The 24,621-nt window shown below is 44.1% G+C and overlaps 1 protein-coding gene across 8 annotated transcripts in view; it reads left to right on the forward strand.

The window, feature by feature from the left end:
- The window catches only part of Dab1 (DAB adaptor protein 1), a 1,075,378-nt gene that overhangs the window by 203,706 nt on the left and 847,051 nt on the right, over positions 1-24,621 (forward strand). The window contains exon 2 of one of the 8 annotated variants that reach the window (XM_060366053.1): positions 13,450-13,498. The exons of the other annotated variants lie outside the window; for them this stretch is intronic. The gene's annotated coding sequence lies outside the window, so the exon portion shown is untranslated. The remainder of the gene's footprint in view (positions 1-13,449; positions 13,499-24,621) is intronic. 8 annotated transcript variants of the gene reach the window in all.

Raw genomic sequence — 24,621 nt, forward strand, 5'->3', positions numbered from 1 at the left:
GTAGCTCTGGCTGTCCTGGAACTCACTATCTAGACCAGGCTGTCCTTGGATTCACAGAGACCCGCATGTCTATGCCTTCCAAATTTTGAGATTAAAGGCGTTAGACACCACCCAGGCACAACCTTTCTTTTCTTTTCTTTTTTTCTGTTTTTGTAAATTGCATTTCATTAGAATTTAGCCATGCCCATTAATTTATATATTGTCTAAGCTATTTTCATGCCATAAGTTCAAAGTAGTGTTTTAAAAAGTCACATAATTAGTAAAGACTAAAATGCAGCCCATATTAAAAGAAAAATAAAAAATGCAAAGGCTATTCTGGGAGCTGATTTAAACACCGAGGAGCTTTCTTCTCTCACTGGGGAAGATGCAATCAGGTTCCTTAGTTCAAAAGTGAGTGCCTGGCCACCCAATGATCTTTACAGCTCATTCAGCTCCACCACCCCCAGTATACTGATCCCCTCCACCACTGTGACGTTTGTGTCCCTTCATTGCTACAAGATGGCAACAGCAAAGAGATCTCTGTTATATTTGGAAATACAGTGAAGGCCAAAATTAATGTCATCAAAAATATAAAGTGTGACCAATAAGAAAAGCCACAGTCAATGCCAAGAAACAGAAACAGGTGTCAGATCTAGGGGTGCAGATAGAGAGAAGAGATAGGAAAGTAAACCAAGTATGAGGGTGTGAGAGGAAAGGGGGAGTGGGGTCAAAGGTGACACATTTGGATATAGGAAACAAAGGGGGCAGATGATGTGATGCTTGGCTGTTCCGCAGAGAACATAGTTGCTTTGTAGGCCCAAGGGCAATGCCGGACTGTGGTGACCAGGAGGGTGCACTTGTCCCCATCTTGGGCGTATGGGCTCCGTTGGACATTGGTCAGACTAACATAGCTGAAGCCAAATATATAAGCAGTGAAGTTGCCTTCTGCTGCCTCTTATTTGACTCTGGCTTTTTTTTCTTGAGACACAAAAGGAGCCTGTAGCTCTGTGAATTGAAAAGCATCAAACCACAATAGGCTCTTGAGGGCTGGCTTTGTACAAGCATGGTCATCTTCACGAAGGGGTCCAAGTTGCTCTCTAGTGACCACTGTTTCTATGTTCCTGAGCCTCTATTCTTTGTTTTGTCCCTTTTCTCTTGGGGGCCATCACGGTGAGCCTTCTTGTCACATCTCTTCCTCATTCAGCTATTCCACTATCATCCACTCAGTCATATAATCAGCCACTTAATCATTTGGTAGATGTTCATACAGTGTCCTCTGAGGGCTTGGCACCACCATGCTCCACCCTGAAGGCCTGAGGTGGTAGACCTTTAAATCCACCACCAGCAGAGCCACTAGGAATGCAGAAAGAGACATACAGACCATACCTATGGGGTAAGGTGACTTATTTCTGAATCCAGGTAGTGTGGGTAGGGAAGACGCCAGGCTGAGTCTGAACCTGCTATCTCAATTTGCTCTAACACTCCCACGTCTATGAAGTCGGCCTCCTGAGCTGTAAAATAGCCCAGCCATGACTGCTCAGCCGCCGATGGACTCTCTGAAGGACAAACACCTGCAGCATTTGATGTTTTACTCGATTGCATGACCCCAGACAGAGAAAGGTCTCACTTAAATATTTGGTTGTTCCTCCCCTTGATCTGTCCGTGAAACTCACAATGACCCTCAAGAATCTGAAATTGAAGGTGAGCTCTCATTTTACCTGTTCTGACAGGATAGAAATAATACAAGCCTTGGGTGAGACAGCTTATTTTAGAGTGCATTTTCCCCTTCTTTGGGTCTTGGCCCTCAGTACATTCCTTAGCTGCTCTAAGCTTTATTTTGTATGTTGGAGCAGAAATAACTCAGCATTGTCTACTTGTGTGGATGCCACAGGACCAGAAGAATAATGCATACTTGGTATTTGTTACGTTTAGAGGCCTGGCACGTCATCCCCATGACAATGTTAAATATAATAGCTGTGATTATAAATTGTGTAAGCATTTACCATGCTTACACCACAGATATCTTCTTTTAACAGAGTAAGGGCAAGCAGAAAGGAAAATATCCATGCTCTTGTAAGTGTGTCTGTTTCTGAATGTGAGAATGCACACTGTGAATGACTCTAAGCTAGGATTTCCCTAGTGAGGGACTAAGGAGGAAGTGTTCACAGTTGTCTCATCTGCCATGAGTCTGTTCCAGCACACCACTGATTAGTAGTGATGTCACTCAAGGAAAGCAGGTGACAGTGGGACCAGAAGCAGGATAGCTCTGGCTTAGGTACAACCCCCCAGATGTTGTGGGAAGGAGCTTGTGCCAGTCAGTGCCTGGCATGACTGTCTGCCAGACCTTTTGCTGGGGGTGATCACTAGTGAGTTAATGAGTCCATACCGTCGAGTAGCTACCATGGAAGGAAGAAGCCCAAGGAAGCCTTCAGTATGTGTGGCCCAGGACAGCATGAGCTTCTGTCACCTGTCTAGCCTTTCACTGTTGATTGGACTCTTGGTTAGCTTCATATGTGGGGCCCCCACTGCTCTTCTAAGGTGAAATGAGTAATGGCCACCCTGGCACCTGGGTTCACTTGGGAGTTTTCCTGTTCGTTTATTATTTGGCCCCTCACAGCAGGGTATTGTTGCCTCCATGCTAGAGAAAAACAAATAGAATCCCTATTACATGGGGCAATTTAGCAAAAGCTACTACCATAACAAATCATCCTGAGGCCCCAGTGGCTTCACATAGCAGAGTTTATTTTTCATAGCACAGTATGAAGTGGTTTGGAGGTCTCTCCCCTTTGGGGTAACGTGGAGGAATCCTGTTGGACCCGACCTTCCCACCACCACCACATCACTGCCAGCCCCCACCCTGCCTCCTAGGGAAGCTGACAGATGAAGACTTCACATCCCAAGGAAGAGAAAAGTGAGGCATCAGCTTCAGCCACATCCAGGTCAGGTGGCCATTGGGTAAATATCGTCTTTCCACATCTGGTCTCTGAACTCATGCTACAATATCCCAAATGCTCCCTTACTGCTTGTTAGTAGATGCCTTTATTCGGGCTTCTTTAGCAGATTGCTACAGACAGGATAACACTCACAACAGACTTTCATTTTCTAGGAAGGTCAAGGTTGAGGCACAGGTACATCTGCTGTCTGACTCACTTCCTGGTTTAGCATTGGATGCCATCTTCTTGTGTCTTCACATGGAAGACAACATAGAACAAAAGCAAGTTCTCTTGGCTCTTCTCACAAGGGCACAAATCCCATTCCAAAAGGCCTCACCCCCATGGCTTACTCACCTCCCAAAGCCTCCAACTCATAGTACCAAGTTGGGTGTTGGGTATCAAGACATGAATTTGGAGGAGAGGTTCAATCATCCAGTCCATTCAGCATCTCAGATAATTGAACCTAGAAGAGAATTCTGAAGAGGCAAGAGGTGATGGGGATACAGGAAGGAGGCAGCCTGAGTCCCTGAGTCACTTCACAGAATAAAGGGCCTCCTGATCTTTTTCAGATTGTGATGGAGAAGGAAAGATTTGTTGGGTTAGGGCTCTGACACCCAAAGGTTGGCTTGTCTCAACTACTTAGTCACTTGCCCTTGTTACATCTCACCAGATCCAAAGATCTCTCTTGTTCTTTCTTCTCCATGCTCTTGTCCTGTGATATCAGACCGTGCTGCAAGGTGGCCTCTAGTCTGACTAGTCAGTACTCCTCAGACCAGACTGCAAACTCCCCAGGCACAGACGCCGTCTGTGTGGTATCCGTGGAGCCATGATCTTTGTACAATCTTCTTAAATAAATAAACAAGCAGTCATCTACTAGCTAAAATGCACGTGCTTGCTTCATGAGCACTTGTTTCAATGAAAATCTTAAAAAAAAAAAAAAAAAAAACAAACTAAAACGGGACTATCAATACCTCCTGATAATTAAATAAAGAGAGAATTATTAAAAAGAATTCATTATGAGGTTACAAGTAGTTTTCATTTTCCTGTGTTAGTCTTAATTGCTTGCTTGAAAAGCTGTGTGGAGAAACATTTAAGCTTTCCTTTTTGCAGAGAGTGGGGAGTGGGGAAGGAGTGGCTGATAGATTAGTGATGTCTGCAATAGACATGGAGTGGGGAGCAGCATATGTGCTGTGTTTCTGTGGGCCCTGCAGGGCTAGTACAAGATGAAGCATCAGTAAATGTTAGTTGAGTCAAGTGGAGTTTAAACATAGTCATTGTGCCTCTCTCGATTTTTAAGCAAATAATTGAAGTGGAATATAAAGAAACTGAAATGGGACACAGGGAAATTAACATGGAAATCATATTGCCAGGCACTTGACAAACTAATTAAACTGGGAAATGCAGCTAGTTTTTTTTTTTGTGTGTGTGTTTGTGCATAAACATTCTTCTTCTTTTGCAACAAGGGGGTAAAAGCAACAAGTGTTCAAATTATCCTTTTATGTGTGTGCTCTCCCAAGCATGGGTGGCACTTTGAAGAAGATTCTGTTGTAGTTGGAGCAGGAGAGTATAATTGCTCTGCGAAATCTTGGAATTTTGTCAGATATGTGTACAGAATGTGTCTTTCTGTGATAAAAGAATGCAGCTGCTTTCCCATCATGTGCAATGCCTGCAGCCTCAGTGTTTTCATCTCTAAGGTGGGACTATTTCTACCAATCTTAGGGTTACCATGAGGCTAAGAGGAGAAAATGGGCAGTGTTTATGTATAACTGTTCCCATGCTCTGAATAATAGTCTTTAGCAGAGCGAGAGTTGGGGATACATGCCTGACCATCTAAGCTGGAATTCCAAACCTGCCCTTCTGTAAGCTGGCCAAATTCATTTCACTTCTCTGTCTGTTCGCTTCCACTTAAAAAAAGATGGAGGAAACGATAAATATAAGGAACCTTGTAGAGTTGTGCTAGAATTTGAGACTTGAAAAACATAAGTCAAGGTTGGCACAGTTACTGGGAAAAATATTATCACATAAAAGGTAGTTACTTCACTAGATTTGGGGTTTCTTGGAAATATCATGCACTGTGATGGATATTACAGTGGGACCAAGGGCAACACACTCATGTCTGTCAGGCCTTTCATGTCATGGCAGTGGGAAATGGAGATGTTTCCAAAAATCGCTATATTAAAGGAATTTAGGAATTCTTAAACCCTTTCTTACAATACTTGATAATGAAGTCGAATATAAGGAAACTGAAACTGATATCAGGAAATTTAAACATCTTCATATCTACTGTATCATCTTTTTCACAACCCAATATCCTATAAATCCCATGTATCCTACCAATATGGATTTTATAAAATAACATATATCTTATCAGCAAAACATGTACCTCATGGTACATGTTCTCAGCACACTGTCCCTGCTTAGTGTGCTCGCTTTAGCTTTTTTTCTAAGTGCACATATGTGCAGCAAACATGAAGCAGGAGCACCGCACAGTTTGTAGCGACCACTTCTGGAGGGTTTCATGGCCTACAGACTGAGCAATGCCAAGTTAAATGGCTACTGTGAGACAACAGGAATGAACAGGAATGAAAATTTAAAACAACCGTGTTCTCGTCTTTAAGGAGCTGATCTGTATTCAGCTGATCAAATTCTTCAGTTCTGATTTTCCATGTCTACAAAGAGGAAAATGCTATCTACCTGTGTGGGGGACAAATGAGGCATTTTTTGTTTGAAATTCTGAGCATCATTTTTTGGAATACATAGAAATAAATACATATGAGTGTTCTTTAGTTGTTCACAGTAATTGCTCATCTATACAATTGGTACATGACACTTAACAAGACCAGCCCGTGTGGCCATGAGTCTTTCAGAACAATGTAAGTCAGCAACCTGGCATGGATATTAGGAAATATGGTAGCCAGAGCTGTGCAGCAATGAGCAGGAGAATTGGGAGTGGACTTGAACTCAGGTCTTTTGACCTCACATACTGAGACGTGGATGTAATTAGTAAGGGCTTATGTTGTAACAATGTTGGTATGTCAGATTGGCATAAAACTGAACATTCTACTATATTACTCATGTGGAAGATACACTTCATTTTCTTTGACTTTTTAAAATGATAAACACATCATCTTGAAAGAGAAGTTCTACAGTTCAACCCGCATCCTCTTTCTGCCTCCTTAACTGTCAACCTTCTTCACACCCCAAGCTACGATTTCCTGACTCCTTAGACTTATTCCCACTGTTCCGTGTCCCAAGAATGTCCTTGCAGAGGTTGATCCCCATATGCCCCGCCCCTCCAGACCTAAGCCAACTGGTTTCTCCCCTGGAGAATCTCCTCTACCTTTCCCCACTTGGTCCCCTTTTCACATTTCTCTGAACCTTCATACTTTCTCTGCTTCCATGTGTAGTCACATTTTCCTTACTCCTTGTTCTTCAGGTATCTACAGTATACCCGGCTCTACTTTCTCCCAGTTCTGTGGTCTTGAGCAAGTTATTGAAATAATCTGTTCTTATTCACAGTTCTTATCTACAAATGAGGATGATCTGCCCCTCAGTGTAGAAGGGTGAGTGAGAGCACCCACTGGCATCTGACTGATGATTGTGCTTCATACTGGAGGGGTTTTTTTTTCTCTGTTTTCCCCTCCTGAAGAATGGAGCTTCTGCATGGCCCGTGCCTAGATCCTATGCGTGATACTTGATGTGAAGGAGGTGATTAGGTAATTCCATTTGTTCACTTATGAATGAATAAGGAGGTAGACATTGCAGTATGGTCTGCAAACCTCCCCTCTGCCCCACTTTTTGTCTGGGGTAGGCAGTGACCATATTCTGGGTCCGTCCCTAGCAGAGGCCGTTGGTGTATGTGTGAGTGAGTATGACTGTGTGTGTGTTCATGTATATGGAAGGTATATGTATGTATGCATTATAAGCAAGCACAGTTACACTCACAGTTTTACAAAGATTCTGGGGATTGTTCTTGGGTCCTCCTACTTGTGTGGCAGGAACTTTCCAGACTGAGCTATTACCCCACGCCCAGAGGATATTATCAATCAATTCTCCTTCAAGTACATCTTCAGCTGCTTCTGTTCATTTGCTTGGCTCTCTGTTTCCAGTTCAGTGGGTGTGCTATGCTAGCAATAGGTGATGTGCTGTAAGGAGGATGCCGTTCAACCCTGTGTGACTTCTGCCTCTGAATTCCAGCCACATCACCCACCTTGGGTAAGCAACAGCAAAGACACAGTCAGTGCTATACTCCAACGAGTTCTATTGCTTAGACACCAAATTTGCTTTGCATCTATGGTTGTTAAAGTGAGAAAAAAAGATTAATAAAGTACATGTTTAAGCTTGAAAGAATAATTAACAGGATGGTATATGTTTTAGCTGTAAAGCCGTCTTCACATTTAGCATAAAGCAGAACCTTCTCTGTAATCCTTCTGAGGAGGGAGGATTGGCTAGAAAGAATGGTTTTTTTTCTTGTGCATCTTGAAGTCTTTTAAAACATGTTATCATTTCTAAAAATTATTATTTTTTTTTCAAATTTCAAGTAAGCTTTTAATCAGCAGCATTGTGGGATCTGCCTTGTTTTTGGATTTGTCCATCATTCCATTAGCTGCTGCCTGTTCTCTGATAAAAGGGGTGCTTGGATCCTGAGCTGCACTGGGCTTAAAAATCACACATCTTCACAGGGCTAGCGCTGTCACTCAGTTTCTGCCAGGGCTGCAGTGGCAGCTGCTAACAGCCCACCTCACTGACTGAGTGATTGGTGTACATAATAAACTAACATCTGTAAGGTGCATCTCTGCATGGGTGTCAGGGAAGCTGAAGACAAAGCCGAATGGCATCATTAGGACCAGATTTAAGACTCCAATTTGTGTTGCATTTGCATAACAATGGGCAAGAGCAACTATTCACTGTTCCCTTTCAGGATACATACAGTGTTTCACCTTCTCCAGGCATTCCCAGGAGAGGGGGAGGCAGGAGATGCCTGCAGAAGGGGCTCAGCTAATCAGAATGTCCTTTCTGGAAAGGCAGGCTTCCCTGGGTAGGTAAGGAGTCTCCTGTCTCTTGAATGCTGGGAGCTGCTTTGCACTAACCTCTGGTCTTCCTCGTGCCTTTTGGTTAACAGATGGTGGTGGGCATGGCAAGGTCAACACAAGCATGGAGCTGGGCAGGGTGGTATATTGCCTGGAACTGATCCCATCTATTCTTCAGGCTTGGCAGGGGTATTGCAAGATAAAGGGCTATCTGGGTGACATAGCCAGATTAAGGTTAGCCTGGGAAACTTAGTGAGATTCTGACTCATTATAGTTATAAAATAAAATAAATGAAGGGGAAGGGCTAGGAGTGGGGCAAAGCGGTAGAGTATTTGCCCCCAACTGTAGGCCCTGTATCAAATCTATAACAAAAAAAAAAAAGGAAAGGACAGATAGACAGAGAGAGAAAGAAAGGGAGAGAGAGAAAATAGAAGAGAAGAGAAAAGCTTTGGTATCAAGAGCTAGTTGGCCTGCGCTCTTTTTACCACCTCAGGTTCTCCATTGATCACCTCAGCTCCCCCATTTACCCTGTGAGCCCCAGTCCCCTCACCTCTACACTGAGAGGCTCATGCAAGAGTTAACTGTCAGGAAGAGGCTGTGTGACAGAAGGTTCTAAGCATATTTAATCCTCCCGGCTGTCTTCTGAGCCTGCAGTCTCTGTTCCCATCTCTCTCCTTTACAATGCGCTGAAGAGACTGAGGCACAAACAAGCAGCTTTCCAGTTACTCAGCCTGCATAGGAAAGATGGGACCTTTCACTGCCTTTTTATCTTAAGTGGTAGAGGCTCAACAGGGACAACGTAGTCCCTAGTGATTGGCATTTCCCTGCCCCTGGCCCTGGTGCTGAGGATTTACTGTTAGACCAAACCACTCACAGACTTGAGTGCTTGGAATGACAGTTTTCTGCCCTGTCCCCAACCATGGCCAAGTGTCTTGTCTTAGACTCTGCCCTGGGTATCATTGGCTGTGTCTGCCCCACCATCAGGTTTCCTTTGGCTTCAATTCTACCAAGACTGATTCATCCTTAGCTAACTAAAGAGGCAAAGGTACAAGGGACCAAGATTCATGAAAAAAAAAAATGTCTTGTAGTGATGATTATTCACAAAGCTAGGAAATGTTGCCTAAAATACAAAACAAAACAAAAATCACTGTATTCTAAAATTGAAATGGCAAATGTGACATACAAAACACTGAGAAATGAAATTAAAAACAAAATGAGGGGGTCGTGCATTTGAGGATACTCAAGCAGTCAATTAAACAAACAAACAAACAAACTCAGTTTTCTCCTCAGAAAAGCAGGACCAGTCCCTTGCATTCAGTGTTTACGAGTGGCTGAGAAGACTATGACCTACATTTGTGATTGTTAGAAGCATAACCATGTTAATAAAAATATTGGGGTCTGGAAGGATGGCTCAGTGGTTAAAATGCTTGCTACTATGCATGAGAACATAGGTTTTGCTGAAACCCCTGACACTCACATAAATGGCTAAGAATGGCAGCATGAAGGCGCCAAGGCTCTGAAGGAAAGAGACAGGAAAATTCTAGGGTTCACTGAACAGTCATCTTAGCTGACTGATTCAGGTTTAGTGAGAGACCCCCATCTTAAATGATAGAAAGGAGAACTCATGGAGGTAGATATCCCCAAACTGGACTATGGCCTTCACTTGGAACATCAGGCTATGGCCTCCATCTTCATCTGCTCTGGCCATGCCTGGCCTGCTCAGCAGAGGGAACAGCTTCTGAATGCTAACTCAGTATTTACAATTGGAAAATGTCTATGTACTTACATACCATAGGACTAAGCAACATTTCACAGTGCTCATTACTACTGACCTGGGGCAGGAGCTGTGAAAAATAGACGGTTAAACGTGGGGCAAGTTTTCAGAAGAGAGGTACTGAGAGCCCCTTGCCCTGCCATAAGGGAAGCTAGAGAGCATGGTTGTAGGATGACAGGGGAACCCATTTCCCTAGCCTTGGACCCCACCTCTCATCCTGCACCTGATGGAGGCTGAGGAAAGCACAGAGCCTAAACCTGAGATGGATTCTGCCTAGGCTTAGAACAGAGGCAAGCAAAACCGGGAAGCAGCTGTAAGATGCGGCACCAGTTTCTCCTTTCTGTTTGTGGACTTTAAGGCCCACAGGTACTTAGAAAAGCCATCTGACAGTGACGGCCAGTGACATTTCCCATGTGGCCACGCTATGCAGGAAGCATCCACAGATGCCAGTCAAAAAGCAATGACCCGGTAGACTTTCAGTCTCAACCAAAGACATTGACAGGGCGCCAGGGTGCAGGAGAGGCAGCCTGCATGCTGAGGCTGGTACACAAAGGCTGGACTGTCCAGGTCTGTACAGGTAGAGTCTAGACAGGAAAGGGGGCTCTGACACCTGGGATAATGATAATGTCCTCATTTAAATTGGATTTTAGAGGAAAGCAGTTTGAAAGAAACCCTCTCGTCTTTGCTAAATGTAGAATTGACTGATAAATTAAAGTTTCTTTCTCATACAGTACAAGTATTAAATAGCTTAAATTGGATTTTCATAAAACTAAAGGCCATCTATTTACAACAAAAAAAAAAGGAAAGAAAAAAAAAGAACATGTCAGGAGAGAAAAGCCATCAGAATCATCAGGCTGCTGCTTTGAAGTTTCTTTTGTCACTGAAGCAGAGAGGAGCACACTGTCCCACTTGCCTGATTGGGGGAAAAAAATAGACCTATTCTGAGTCCCTGCTAAACTATGTCTACTGGTGCCAGCGACCTTTTAGTCCTGACAATTACCTTGTGATGAAGGGCCAGGGTACCTAAGGCTCTAAGAACTAAAGTAATTATGCTATGAAGGTATAATTAATAAAAGAAACCAAACTTTTATTTTCTCTGTTAATAATATATTAATATATTCATAAGTCATATGTTACATGACAAACAGGACACAAACAGGCCCCCACATATTAATAAATCTTACAACAGTAAACTTACATGACTAGCAAGGCTGTTCTCATAGTACGTAGAAGGAAAGGGAGACAGAAAAAAATTTAGTTCACAGGCCAGTTATGGTGGTGCGTATCTTTAATCCCAGCACTCTGGAGACAGAGGCAAGTGGATATCTGTGAGTCTGAGATTAGCCTGGTCTACTTAGTGAGTGTCATAACAGCCAGGACTATATAGTAAGACCTTGTCTCAAAAATACAACTACAAAATAATAGTTCAGGGTCTGGAGATATGACTCAGTAGTTAAGAGCATATACCGCTCTTACAGAAGACTGGTGTTCAGTTCTCAGCACTCATAGTGGGCAGCTTACAGCTTCATTTTCAGGACATCTATTACCTCTTTGGACCTCTGTGGATACCTGCACTGAAGTAAGCATACCCACTCACAGGCATATCAATATATACACAGTTAAAAAATAAAACTAACCCAAGTCTAGGAGACCAATAATAGCCAGCTTAGCTAGGAATCAAAGCAGGTCTGTTTGGGTTTGAATTTCTTCTTGGTCTTTTCTTTTGTTTTGCTTATTTGTGGAATACACAGTCCTAGGCCTAGTGCGTGCATATCGGTTTAACTGAGATGGAGCTGATCCTCTATGTAGCTGCTTACATTCCAATTGTGAGCACTTTGCCCTGGGTGACTGAGGAGAAGATGTTGTCTCTGCTTTATAGATCCTGGTCAGAGAGGTACATTAGCATTGCAGATAGGTAGTCCCATGCTCCTCTACAGGGAGACTGTAGGTTCTTTCTGTATACCAGTAGCTCATGGAGAAAAAGGTGCACAGCTAAAGTTGATGGCAGAAAGAGGCATGGCATGCAGAGAGTATCGGTCTGGTCTTCTCTATAACAGAACATTCCCTCATGACTACAGGCAGAAGGTAAGTATCTACACGTTTAGAAGGGGAACACAGACAATTATGTGGGACCAGAGCCATGGCTGAGGAGGACATCCACAGCTGTAGCAAAGAGCAAGAGAGGTCAGAAATTCAGAACTTATCATTTTATCACAGGACCCCAAGATCAGGGTTCTAGCTTCCTGCAGCACCATGAACCATAGCTTGAGAAAACAAAAGTTGTTGTTGTTTTCCTCATAGTTCTGAAGATCAAAACAAAATGAGTGACACTGGACAGAAATCAAGTTTTGGGTGAAGTCGCACCTATGCTTGCATGCATGAGAGAGAATCTCATCCTTGCCACCCTCAGCTCCCAGTTGCCAGCATTCCTGGGCTTCAACCTAATCTCCTACCATGGTCTTCCACTGCCTTCTGCTACAGCAAATGTGCTTGTAGCCCCCTCCCCCATAATGACATCCTGACTGTATTTAGGGTACCCCTGGGCAGTCCCATATATTTCTCACTCTCAGAGCTTATGCGATGATTATATCTTCAAAGACCCATTTTCCTCATAAGGCCACATGATTGATTAAACAAAACAGAATGAGCTAATGGAGAGACAAAGCTTTATTAAATAACTACAGATTTATTGGAAGCAATGAGGGAGGGGCGGGGGAAAGGGAAGAAGAGCTGGCACTGTGGGGAGAGGGGAAGGAAGAGAGGGGGCAGGAGGGAGAGAAAGGGGGAGCAAGGGCAGAAAAGGGGGCAGTGGAACCCCCTTTTGGGGGTGAAACCAAGATGTCTGGTTATATAGTGAAGGGCCTCTGGGAGAGAAGCCCCACTCATGGGTCGAGGGCATGGCATGGCTGCCACACCCTGCAGCAGGTAGGGACATTAACACACAGGTTCTAGGGACAGAGGTCCTTGCTCTGCCTGTTGCAGCCAGATCTGGGACCAGGTTGCCTAGGTAGCAGAGGCATCCTCTCTTTGCTTTTTTAATTCTTTCCATTTGAGTATTAGCCAGCCCCTCTCTACAAGCACTGTCCTCACCCCTGCTGAGGGTATGGGAGAGGGATGGGCTACAAAAAGAGCTTCTCTAACACAGGGCAGTACAGAGAGGTGTGGCTAAGGACTTCCTGAGTCAGAACAGCCAGGGAGAGGACGCTGAGAGGATAAGGAAAGGGTAATAGGAAACTAAATGCTAGGACAGGAAAGGGAAGAGAAGATGGCAATGAAAGAGGAGGGGTGAATGGGGGCAGTGAAAGGAAGAAACAAAAGGAATGCTTTAAAAAACTGAAAATAGCAACAAAGGGAGAGATGTGAGATTGGAGAGAGGGTGGGAAACGAGAACAAAGGAAAGATGGAAGAGAAGAAAAAATGAGAATGGAAAGGATGGAGCGGAAGATTGACAGGAGAGAGACGAGGAAGAAAACAAGACAGGCTGGAGGGTATTAGAAGAGGAGAGAGCTGAGGGAGGAAAGATGAGGCGTGGGCTAAGCAGGGAGAGGAGAGAAAGGCAGCAGGCTTGACATCCTGCTGGGGGAGGGGATCACACGGGCTTTTGGTAAGGTGACAAACGTCTATATGTTAATATGCTGAAATAAATACAGTGGCTGCAACTTACAAATCACATTCATCGGCTGTTACAGTCTGGTAATTGTCCATACACACATTTTTTTTTTTCTGGTTCCAGACCCTGGCTTATCAGAGGACAACATGCTTTTGAAATGCCACATTATTTTGTAAGTACATTTCACGTCCGAAAAGTCCCACTAAGTGTGAAATACTGAAGACGTATTGCTTGTGCTTCCGTTCATTGTTGCTCCCGGGCTCCAGCACAGGGATGTTAAAATGGCCATTTCCATCATCAGTCTGCTGGCTTCCTGCACTCCTTTCCAAATCAGTCATTCATCTCGCTCCCCCCTCCTCTTTTCCCTCCATCTCTCTTCACCACTTTGTTCATTTAAGTGGTTATCTTCCTCCTGTCTCCTCCCTTCTTTCCTTCCTTCTTCAATAGTTTTTCTTCCCTCCTTACCCCCCCCCCCTCTCTTTTCTGTTTCTCTCTTTCTCTCCTTCAACCTTAATTGTCTTTTTCACAGGGCATCATAAATCTGTAAACCGCAGCATGCTGACTTGGGGCCTTATGTTTCTTTATTGTGGAGACTGCCATGTAGAATTTTAGCAGCACCCTTGGTCGGTATTCAAGGTGCCAAGAGTAATTCCCCCTCCTCCCTCTGGTGATCATCAAACATGTGCCCAGGGTATTACCAAGTGTCTGATGAGGGTTGGAGGAGGTGTGCAATTATTGCTGGTTGAGAGATTTGCTGTCGTGTAGTTAGATCTTAATTATGACCACCACTCCCCCTTCTTGGCAGTGATCACAGACAAATCCCCAAAATATTCAAATTCACTGCAACACCTATGTAGCTAATTTAAACAGAGAGCTGTGGAGGCAGTTGATCTTTGTGTGGCCTGACTCCATGCTAGTGCTGTTAAGATCTCTGTCATGCTGTAGCTGCCAGTCAGGGCCACGCTCTCAGAACCACTATCCTGCCCCTCACTGGCTGGTCTTCTGTGTCTTCACCAAAATATAGGGCTCCTGAGACATCCCTCTCCCTCTTATCCTGTAATTTAGGAGAAATAATGTACCTAAGATATGCAGCGTAGGACCCTGGCCCATGGTAGGTGATACATAAACGCCAGCTCATAAAGAAAGCCCTCCTAAAGGAAGGCTGGTCTGTGACAGCAACCGTTGGCATTAAAAATGTGCCTGGATGTATTCACAGCAGCACCCAAATGCTCCCATCTTTTAAGAAGAGGTTCAGTGGCTTTTTAGCAACAAACTATCTGTGCTTTTTAATAAATCTCTCTCAGTGGGGTCAGTCCCCTACAGTAACAGAAGATAAATGATGGAAGCTGGTACTGTACCTACGATCCTGGAAATCTAAAATTGATAACCCATGCACACGCTTGTTAATAAGGCCAGGTATAAACTCTGTTACCAATGCCCAAGGAGAGACAGTGTTTGTGGATATCATTGCCTAGTCCCTTCTCCCAAGCTCTTCCTGCTGAAAGGAATCAGTATTCCCCATATCACATCTCGTTCAGAACCAGGCAAGGTGCTAGAGAATTCATGTGTGTGCAGTTCCCCACAAAGTGCCCTAGAAAGTCTTATTCCCATTTGTCACATGAAGAAACTAGAGCCTTCAGAGAGAGAGGTTAAATAATTTGCCCCGTGACATCTCACTGGTCAAGGCAGTACTGGGGTTATGCCTTTGTTCATCTTGACACACTGCTCCAATACAGGTAAACACCGGCTGTCTAGAATTCCAGGAACGCATCTAATGCTCCCTGGGATGTTAGTTCCCTTTTTCAGGGCTCTTTGAAATCTCTAAACTTTGTCTGGCCTAATGACCGGCAGATGATTGGCACTCGCTGCCTGTAGGGTAAAACAATGAATACAGGAATTTCTCCATCATGCATTCAAGACGTGTTAATGAAAGAGCCAGGCACTGCACAACAGCCTTTACAGAATTCTGGGTTCTGATCAAAGTTTACCAAAGATAATTTCATAAAAGTGACAAGGAAGCCAGTTTCCCCCTACATATGAGCTGAATTGTGACTACCCCCACTCCCAGTGTGTCTGCTCAAATATTGCTACAAGTGTGACTACATTTAGGGAAAGGGTCTTAAGGAAGCAGTTAAGGTTAAATGAGGCCAGGGACTGAGCCCTGATCCCATCCTTCAGAACTTGTTTCCTCAGATCAAATTGTCTGGCATCTCTATCTGGAGTTTCTGTTCTCAACCACCACTTTCTGTTGCTTAGACTACTCAGTCTTTGATATTTTGTTTTGAGATCTTAGGAATAGCAGTTACCCTCTAGCACACATATTCCCACATGCCTGCACATACACACACACGCACGCACGCACGCACGCACGCACGCACGCACGCACACCATCCATTTCTCACCTGTAAAACATGATGAATTTAGATTGAACATTTCTGAAAAGCTTCCTGGGAAATGCCAGAGTGCTGCCAAACATTAATGAGTCTGGTTGAATAAGAAGGGAGCATCCGAAACAGTCTGCTCTCTGCCTGGAACTCCATGAACAGGTGAACAGTTACAAGAAACCCTGCAGTCCAAACAACAACAAAAACCTCAGGCAAACTCCTCCTCAACTCTGTCTCAGCCTTCCTGGGTGGGCACTGACGGGCAGCTGAACCTTCCTTTTGGTTGTGTTTTCAATGGATAAGAAGATTAAGGTTTGGGCAGACTCACAAGCCTGAGGGAGGCATGTAACTAAGAGGAGAGAGGAAAGTTCAAACTCAGATTGGCAGTTTAGGATTTGTGGTGCCTCTGGTTTAGAGCATCCTATGTAATGTTTGTCCTGGACAGTCAGGACTGACAGGTTTAGATCAAGTGGCAGATCAAAATGGTAATTCTGGGTACTTATTGGTCATTTCCAGGCACTGCTGAAGGTGGGTTGGATGCATTAACTCACTTGAAATTCATAAATACCCATGTAGAGATGGTACTGGTGTTCTTCTGGCTGTGAATTTTAACTTTGTATACAGGCTGAGAAATGTCAGAAGACAAGAGTCAGCCCAGACTATCCTGTCTCCAGGGCTTGTGCTTACAGTGGTATCAGTATTTCTAGACTCACAGCTGCTTCTGGTGGTATCTGCATTTCTAGACGCACAGCTAGAGAAGAGACAACTCCAAAGAAACAAGAACCTGGGTTCCCCAGGAAGGGGAGCTGGGCCTATTTCTGACATGGACTCTGTTGCATGCTTTTTAATCACTTCCCCCTGGTGGGGCCACTTTGCCAGGCCACCAAGGAAGAGGATGTGCTCAGTTCTGATGCAACTTGAAGTGCTGGGGTACATTAGTGAGGCCTCCCATTCCTGAGGGGCAGGGGATGGGGGAGGGAAGAAGAGGGAGGGAAGATGAGATCAGAAGGAGAGGAGAATGGGGACTAAGATTGGGATGTAAAATGAACAACTAAATAAATAAAGTTAGAAGTGAAAAAGGAAGGAAGAGAGGGAAGGAGGGAGGGAGGAAAGAAGGAAGGAAGGAAGGAAGGAAGGAAGGAAGGAAGGAAGGAAGGAAGGAAGGAAGGAAGGAAGGAAGGAAGGAGCTAGTTCATGGAGGCTTTTCAGTGGTCTCTGACATTCATTCTTTACTTCAGTTTCTCGCCTCCATTTTACAAAGTAAAGCAGCTGAGCTTTTGATCCTTTTGACCCTACTCAACCCTCAATCAAGAGATTGTAGACATATACCAGCACACCCCGTTTATGTGCTGCTGCTGAGCAAACCCAGGGCTTGGAGTGAATCAGGCAGGCACTCTCTGAGCTGAGCTATCTCCCCATGAGGGTTTTCTCATGGCATTGCTCAATTTCTCTTATGTCACAGCTCATATTTAATGCAGTTTGTTCCTTTGTCAGTTTCTAGGGGAAATTTCCCCTATCCAGCATCATGGCACCTGGTACCCAGAATGCACTTGCAGTTGTTGGGTTGAATGTCACCTCTTGGAAGCACTGGGTGCAATCTGGAAGAGTCATAAATCTGGAGCTAGTTAGTGCTTCATAAAGAGATGTTCACAGTTGGAAGGAAAAAAGCTCCTTCCTTCCCGCAGCGCCAAGGCTTCCTCTGCCCACGTTCTCCCTGCAGCTTGGCAATGCCACTAAGGTGAGCTGCACTTCTCTACCCCCAGGTCATCCTCTTCACAGTCATCCTCATCATCCCCAGCTCTCTACCATCAAAAATCTGCTAGAAAACAAAACTCCAAGGGTGGGGAGGAAATGCTGGGAAAGAGAAGGCTCATAAAACATAGAGGCGAGTCTGGGAGACTCAAAGGAATTATCCGTCCTACTGTGTGGTGAGATGGTGGACCGGAGAGAAAGAGGCTCTGCCATAGTGTTTGCAGAGCTCGGAGCAGAATTCAGTGTTCTTCTCACATTTCCACCTTTCTACTCTTCCGGGTTACTTCTGTCACCACTGATGCACTGTGCTGTCAGGTAAAGTGACACCTATGCAAACAGCTTAGGCAAAGCAGAGAGGATCAATGCAGGGACTCAGAGCAAGAGATGTAATTCCAAGAAGCCAAATTCGGTTTCCCACATTCAGAAACCTCGGGAAATGGGGTATCCAGTTTCCTTTATGGTTAGGGGACACACCTTTTTAATGGAATTGAGCCTGCATTGTCATTTGTCACATATCTCCCATCCTACAGGCCTCTGAAAAATATATAATCTATTTAATCCTCACCGGGCCGGTGGATGAGACACCTGATTACTCTCATTTTTCAAACGAGAGAACTAGGGAGCAAAGAAAGTCCATTTGCAAGGGTGAAGTCCTAAAGTCTCTTCTGGCTTCAGGTTTACCTTTGGTCTGTGATGTTTCTGTCCCCTGTCTTTTTTTTTTTTTTTTTTTTTTTTTGAGAAATTTGCAGTTTTGGGCTGCAGTTTATGGCCCTGCTGGCTTTGTTTTCCAGGTTTTTAAACTTTCAAAGTTTTCAAGGTTATGTTATCACTTCTCTCCCTGGAGCATCTTCATCATGATACCTTCAAGTTTATAAGATTTGTTTGAATAATCCATTAACATTGAGACAATTACCTTCTCATTATGAAGTATTTGTCACTTTAATACTAATTACTCTAACTGTATTTATTGAGGATTAATGACGGAGCAATATTTTATTAATAACCAACTGGCATTTATTATTGCATAAATAATAAATACTGTCTCATTAAATATAAATGCATTTTTTATTTGGGCACCTTCATTGAGAGTATTGCCAATTTTTTTTTTTTTGCATTGATTAAAACTCTCATTAAAATGGTTGGCTAGTCTTGCCTTGGTTCCCCACCCCCACTTCCCTACAAAGAGTCCCTGACAATTCCTGTCCAATAGGGAGGCTTTGGGATTATTCATCAGCCTGTCAGGAGAAGGCCCTTCAACAATACGTGGCTGCTGTGGATTCTGGTTGCCATGAGAACCTTAACTTTGTGCTCTGCTCTCACACTTTGTTATATTTACATTTGTAACCCTCACTAGTGTCAGAGAGTCACTGCATTTGAGAGCTAGAGCTTCACGAAAGTAGCTCATCTGAGATCATGGACCCAGGGGAGCAGGGAAACAACTGTTCTTACCATTCATTTGCAGGGAGGGACTGAGGCCCAGGACAGACAGTCACCAGCAAAGCAGGAGCAGGACGTGGCCTGCTGACCTGTGAACATCAGTGCTTAGTCCCAGTGGTGCTACGCACATTCTTTCTCATGTCACTGGTCTACTCATCTGTCTTACTCATCACTGGAGCTTGTCAAAAGGTCAGTGTCACAAAGCTTCCTCACCTGAGTTTCATCCTTATTTCTTCTAGCTCTAAGCCTCTCCCCACAAGCATTCCATCACTCTCAGGGTTGCCCCCACACCCAGGATTTCCCAGTGTGTACTCACCTGTTCTCCTCAAACCAGTCTGTCTGACAATCATGTTACATATGTCCCCTTCCTCTATGCCCTTGTCACTATGTTGTTGGATACTCTCCATCCAGATTCTCTTCTGCCAGCCACGTGGTACCCATTTTGGGAAGACTAGTATCCAAACAAACTTGCCAAAGCTGTCAGTTTAGGAGATTCTGGGGTAAGTCCAGGGATCTTGGAAGGAGTGAAGCCTTGTTCTCTACTCTTTGGGTGAGCCCCATGTTTGGACTGCATAGCATCTTCCCTTGTGCCCTGTGTCTCATTGTCTCTCACAGATACAACATCTTCATTTGAAGCTTCATCTTTCGTTATCACCTCTCTTCCCTTCCAGGCCCCACCTATGATCAGAAGGAAAGCCCTGGGTACTGGGGACAAAAATCATCCTCTTTGTCTATCCTTCACTTTACTTCGAGGTCTCTGGCCTCCGTTACCTTCATGTCCAAGTAAAAAATTAAAAGTGCCTTGTGGATTAAGGAGGACCTCTACAGCGGGTTACCCTTTTGGTTCTGGAGTCAGAAAGTTCTAGAGCTCACTTCTCCCTCTCTGGGGACAATGTGCTCTGTGTCTACTGTAGTTCCTTGTCCTGGGTCTTTTCCTTCCTCTCTTACTAGGTGGAGGCCCTGCATCCTCAGATATTCTGCTGTAGCTCTGAGCCTGCAATGCTTTTTACTGTTTAAACTTACATGTGTTTCTCCATACCCTGACTTTTTGCAGAGAAGTTATATAGTATAGAGGCTATATAATGTATTATAAATTATATGCATATATAATTTAGGTGTATGTGTATGGGGGGCATAGGCACCTGAGAGCAGGTGCCAGCAAAGTCAGAAGGGTGCATCAAGTGACTTGGGGATGACACTATGAATGGTTGGGGGCTGCCTGACATGACATGACATTGGTACTGGGAACTGAACTCAAGTTCTCTGTAAGAATAGACAACACTCTTAACTGCTGAAGTATCTCTCCAGACCATTTTTTTTTTTACTTTTATTATTTCATCTCTGTGTCTCTAGCACTAAGTAGGCACCTTGTAGGCCTTCCAGGGACACTTGATAAATTCACTTGGAAGAATAAGTCTGTGTGTTTCCTTCCACTGGGGATGGACTTTTGAGAGCCATTGTAAGTGGGCTTTCTTTGACCTATGGGACGGGCTAAGCCTGGGAATGACAGTCTGGTCCATTTTTCAGCTTCAGCAAGCACAATGAGCTCTAAAACATGACATTTGCATCTATTTCACTAAGACTCTTGCACCCTGTCTGCCCCCACCCCTAATCCTGTAACAATAAAAGTCCTCATTCCACTAAAACTGTGTCATTTCTTTAGCGTTTTGAGGGTTAGAAATTAGGACAAGACTATCAGCCAAATGCAGCGGGCACCAGTGTACAGACTGGGTATCTTATCAGATATTCAAGAATGCAGCAAGAAATGTCACGGGGAGCTTCCGACAAAAATATTTAATTAATAGCAACAGCTACAGAAATGAATAACAGCATCCAGGCAATTACAGTGTTCAATAAACCAGCTCTCCCAGGATGGGCGGCAGCAGATTACTGACTGATGGACTGCATTTAAATATGTTATCTGCTCACTGGAAAGACCCAGTGGGTCCCTCCCTTACAGGAAATGGCAGGAGTTGTGTTATTATTGTAGCCTTTTAGAAACGAAATAATAAATTAAATGATCTGTCAGAGTGGTCAGAGAGTTCTAGTCCTATCCAAAATACCCAACAATTGTTGGACCCTGGGATAAATACTGGGAACCACTGGAGACATGTCTATAAAGCAAGACAGCAAGTGTTGGTGTCAGGGTGCTTATGTGTTAGTCAGCAGAAGATGGGAAAGGTTTGGGATTTTAAATTTCTAGTGCTGGCTGTACGGCCTTGGATAATCTAGAAATGACAGGTTTGCTCTTGTCACTATAAAGTGTACTAGGATTTTCCTAGAAGTGTGCTGGTTTAATGAAGGTGATCAGCTGCACAAAGCTTCTGGTGAACTATTGCGGTATGGTACCTGGTGAAGTTTTTCTCCTTATTAAGGATGTCAGGGTTAGTTAGGGAGGGGGGCCTCGATTCTTCTCACCACTGGAGCAGGGAGCGAGCTTGATGTAGTGAGAATCCAGCCGGTCAGGCAGAGAAAGCACATTCTGGAAACATGGCGAGATGCCTTCAGAAGGATCTAAGCAGAGTCAAAACGTCCAAGGGAAATGCAGGATTGCACTATGGTGAGGATAACACAATGCCTAGACCCTGTGTTGTACAGAGGTCAGGAACTGAGCACCAATCATACCCTATCTAGATTTTCACTCCTTAGGATATCTCCTTCTAGGATGCCCCTTTAAAGGATTTGTAACTGGCTTAAATCCCAGGATATAGCTGTAGTCAGGAGATTGTGGGTCCTGCCTTTTATCTGATTCAAAGGCAGAATGCTGATACCTAGGATATTAGCAGGTTCCTCAAGGTAGACACATGGGCTGGAATGTCTAGAAATAGCCTGCATGGAGCATGTCCCTTTGGGCTCTGTAGCTCCTGCTTAGTTCTAAGTCCTCTTCTAGTGTTTTAAAACATCTGATGGAAAACCAGTAATGCACCAAGCAAACCTCCAGCTACCAGACTGGCAACGGTGTGGGAATGGCCATCTACCAGCGCAACACAGTAACTGAGTGCTGGTAGGAGCCACAAGGGGAAGTGAAGTCTGCTGGAAATTATGCCACCTTGATGTAGATCAAGAGGCTTCATGTAGGTAAGTCATCTCCCAGCTAGAACAAGACTCAAGAGCAAGACTCGGTGAGCTCTTGTTCATCTGAACTAAGTGGAACTGTGTAGTGGGAGAAGAGGCAGGGCTCTCATACTGACATGGTTTTCAAAGCTCCTTAGGTAACGACAAGTCAAATTCTAAACAACATGCTATGGAAGAATGGCGGAAAGCATGCACTGTAACAATGGGAAGTGGTATCTATCAGATATGAAGCCAACATAGATAGAAATAACAGAGAAACAACAATAAACAGAAATGGGACCTGTGAGCACAGCAGACTCGACCCCAACAATCCCGCCTGCACACACCTATGCCTTTATTTGGTTCTCGGAAACTAAAACAGTCCATGTTCATGATGAAAGCCCATTGGGCTTAAGCTGCTCAGGCTGGTCCAAAAGCTCATGTGAGTGAACCAGGTATGTTTGTCTCTGCAGTAGCATCATTACTTATTTTTTGTTTATTTGTTTGTTTAGTTTAGTATGAGACTCTGAAGCCACTCTAAGCATCAGTTCCTTTGTGGGAATAGACTCTAGCTATCACCAAAGAGGTAGTGAGAGATTCATGAAGTGGCATCTGAGAGAGTGCTTTGTATGTGAGGAAACTTGAGATGACTCTCCAGATTTGGGCTTCCAGAGGCTTTATGCCTATTTCTATGCACAAGTCTCACAGAAATCTTACATTACTTTATTTATGATGGGATTTCAGATTCCCACCCACAGGAAGTGTCAGCTAGATCTCCCCCCATGAAAATGTGCTTAACTGCTTATGGATTTTCCCATAGCCCTCATTTCTATAACCCACTCCATCAGGTAGAATGCACTGGTGCCTGGAATTGGCTATTTTTTCTATCTCTTTTGATTCTGCATTCACTCCTAAGACCTTGACCTCTGCCCTGAACCATTGCCTCAGGCATCCTCATAGACATCCTCCTCACTCTTGTCTCCATCACTCATGGTCTTCTGAGAACCTAAGTCTGATAATATCACTTCTCTTCCAAGAAGCTTCTAGTGACTTCATACTACACCAGAAAGAATGTTTTAATCCTTTCCTGTGGACTTCCTAGTCCACAGGTGAGGCTCCTGCCCATCTCTGCTCACGTTCCCTTCTCTCACTGCCATGACTTGCCATCAGGTTTGTACTCCTGCTGAACCATTCCTCCTGAAACCCAACCACTTCAGCCTCTATGGTCTTCTTCCTAGTCAGCAGATCCACATATAAATACATTAATTTCATATATTGTTATTTTGCTTATATGTGTCAAGCGTTCTGTCAGGCAACAAGAAGGAAGGATGACAACCCTCTCTAGTTTGATGTAGCATGTATGGAGGACATGCTAGACAACCATAGCTACTCTGTATACACCTCTTCTTTGGTCTTCCTTTTATCTGCTACAGCAAGGCACTCAGAAAGAGTGTCCGGAACCATGGTCCCCAGAGAACAAGTGTAGGTATCTTGCCTGTGTTGCCTGCTAACTATGTATGCCCAGTATAACCAACAGGCTGTTGTACTGATATTTCTGGCAGTCCTTGTGGATTTTACTGCTAGAGTCCAGATCCTGTATGACTGTCTGAGTTCTCCCCAGTGTCTGGTGATATGGAATTCCAAGATTGCAGCCCTCTTGGTTTTCATGTTATTTGCTGTCTGTCCATATTATCAGTCCAAACCTCTGTGGAAAGATGACAGGTCTTGTGGGCAGAACATGTATATCATGTTCAGAAAGACCTGTATCTAGTCCTTACTCACTCTTCAAAGATGAATGCTCTTCAGAGAATGACTAACCCCCGTTGAGCTCAATTCTCACTTATTAAGACTAATGAGGTACCTTCTTCACAGGTCTCTTATAAGGATGAAAACAATGCACTGTGTTAAGAAATTAAGAGTTAAACTGAGAATGAACCTAACAGATTAAGGGTGCTGTTTGAGGAGAAGCTAAATGAAGTACAGTTTTGATGGTGAAGAACATGGGATTTGAAATGTGACACGTGAGGTACAAATTCCATCTTTGTCATTTACCAGCTCTGTAATCTTACTTAAGTAACTGGTCCTCTATAAGTCTACCATGCTAGGTTGTTGCAATGATAAATGAGATGCTGGACGTATCTAGAAAGAGCATGATAAGTGCAGCTGTTGAGCCATCACTGTTATTTTGAGTAAGCAGAATCCCAATGTGCCATCAGCCCAGGGTGGGGGTAGGAGGGTGAGGGTGGATGAGACTCTTTCCCAACCTGGACATCTCACCATGCCTAGCCCTGGTTTTGATTTCCTGCCTTCTGAACCTCTTCCTGATGGCTTTCCAGAGTGCCTCATAGCCTGTCTTGGCTGAATTATGACAGTCAGGGTTGCCAGCGACACATGCACGTCCTGCCACATTATGGAGAAATGGTGCATCATTCGTCTCAGCCCCACCAATACTTTGGATTTTGAGGGGGGAAGGAAGCTGGGGAGGAGGTATAAAGGATAATGCAGAGTCTCCAAAATTAATGAGGTAATGGGTGAGCATATTTCCATCTAAATGAGCTGGGGTCATGTTCCCGGGAAGGAACAGCAAAGAGGAATAGCCAATTGAATAAGCTCAAAGTGGAAACCAAGCAAACAGGCTGAATAAATCAATGTCCAGTTGTGTCTTATT

This window comes from Meriones unguiculatus, chromosome 12 (assembly GCF_030254825.1).
Source record: "Meriones unguiculatus strain TT.TT164.6M chromosome 12, Bangor_MerUng_6.1, whole genome shotgun sequence".
Classification (NCBI taxonomy): domain Eukaryota; kingdom Metazoa; phylum Chordata; class Mammalia; order Rodentia; family Muridae; genus Meriones; species Meriones unguiculatus.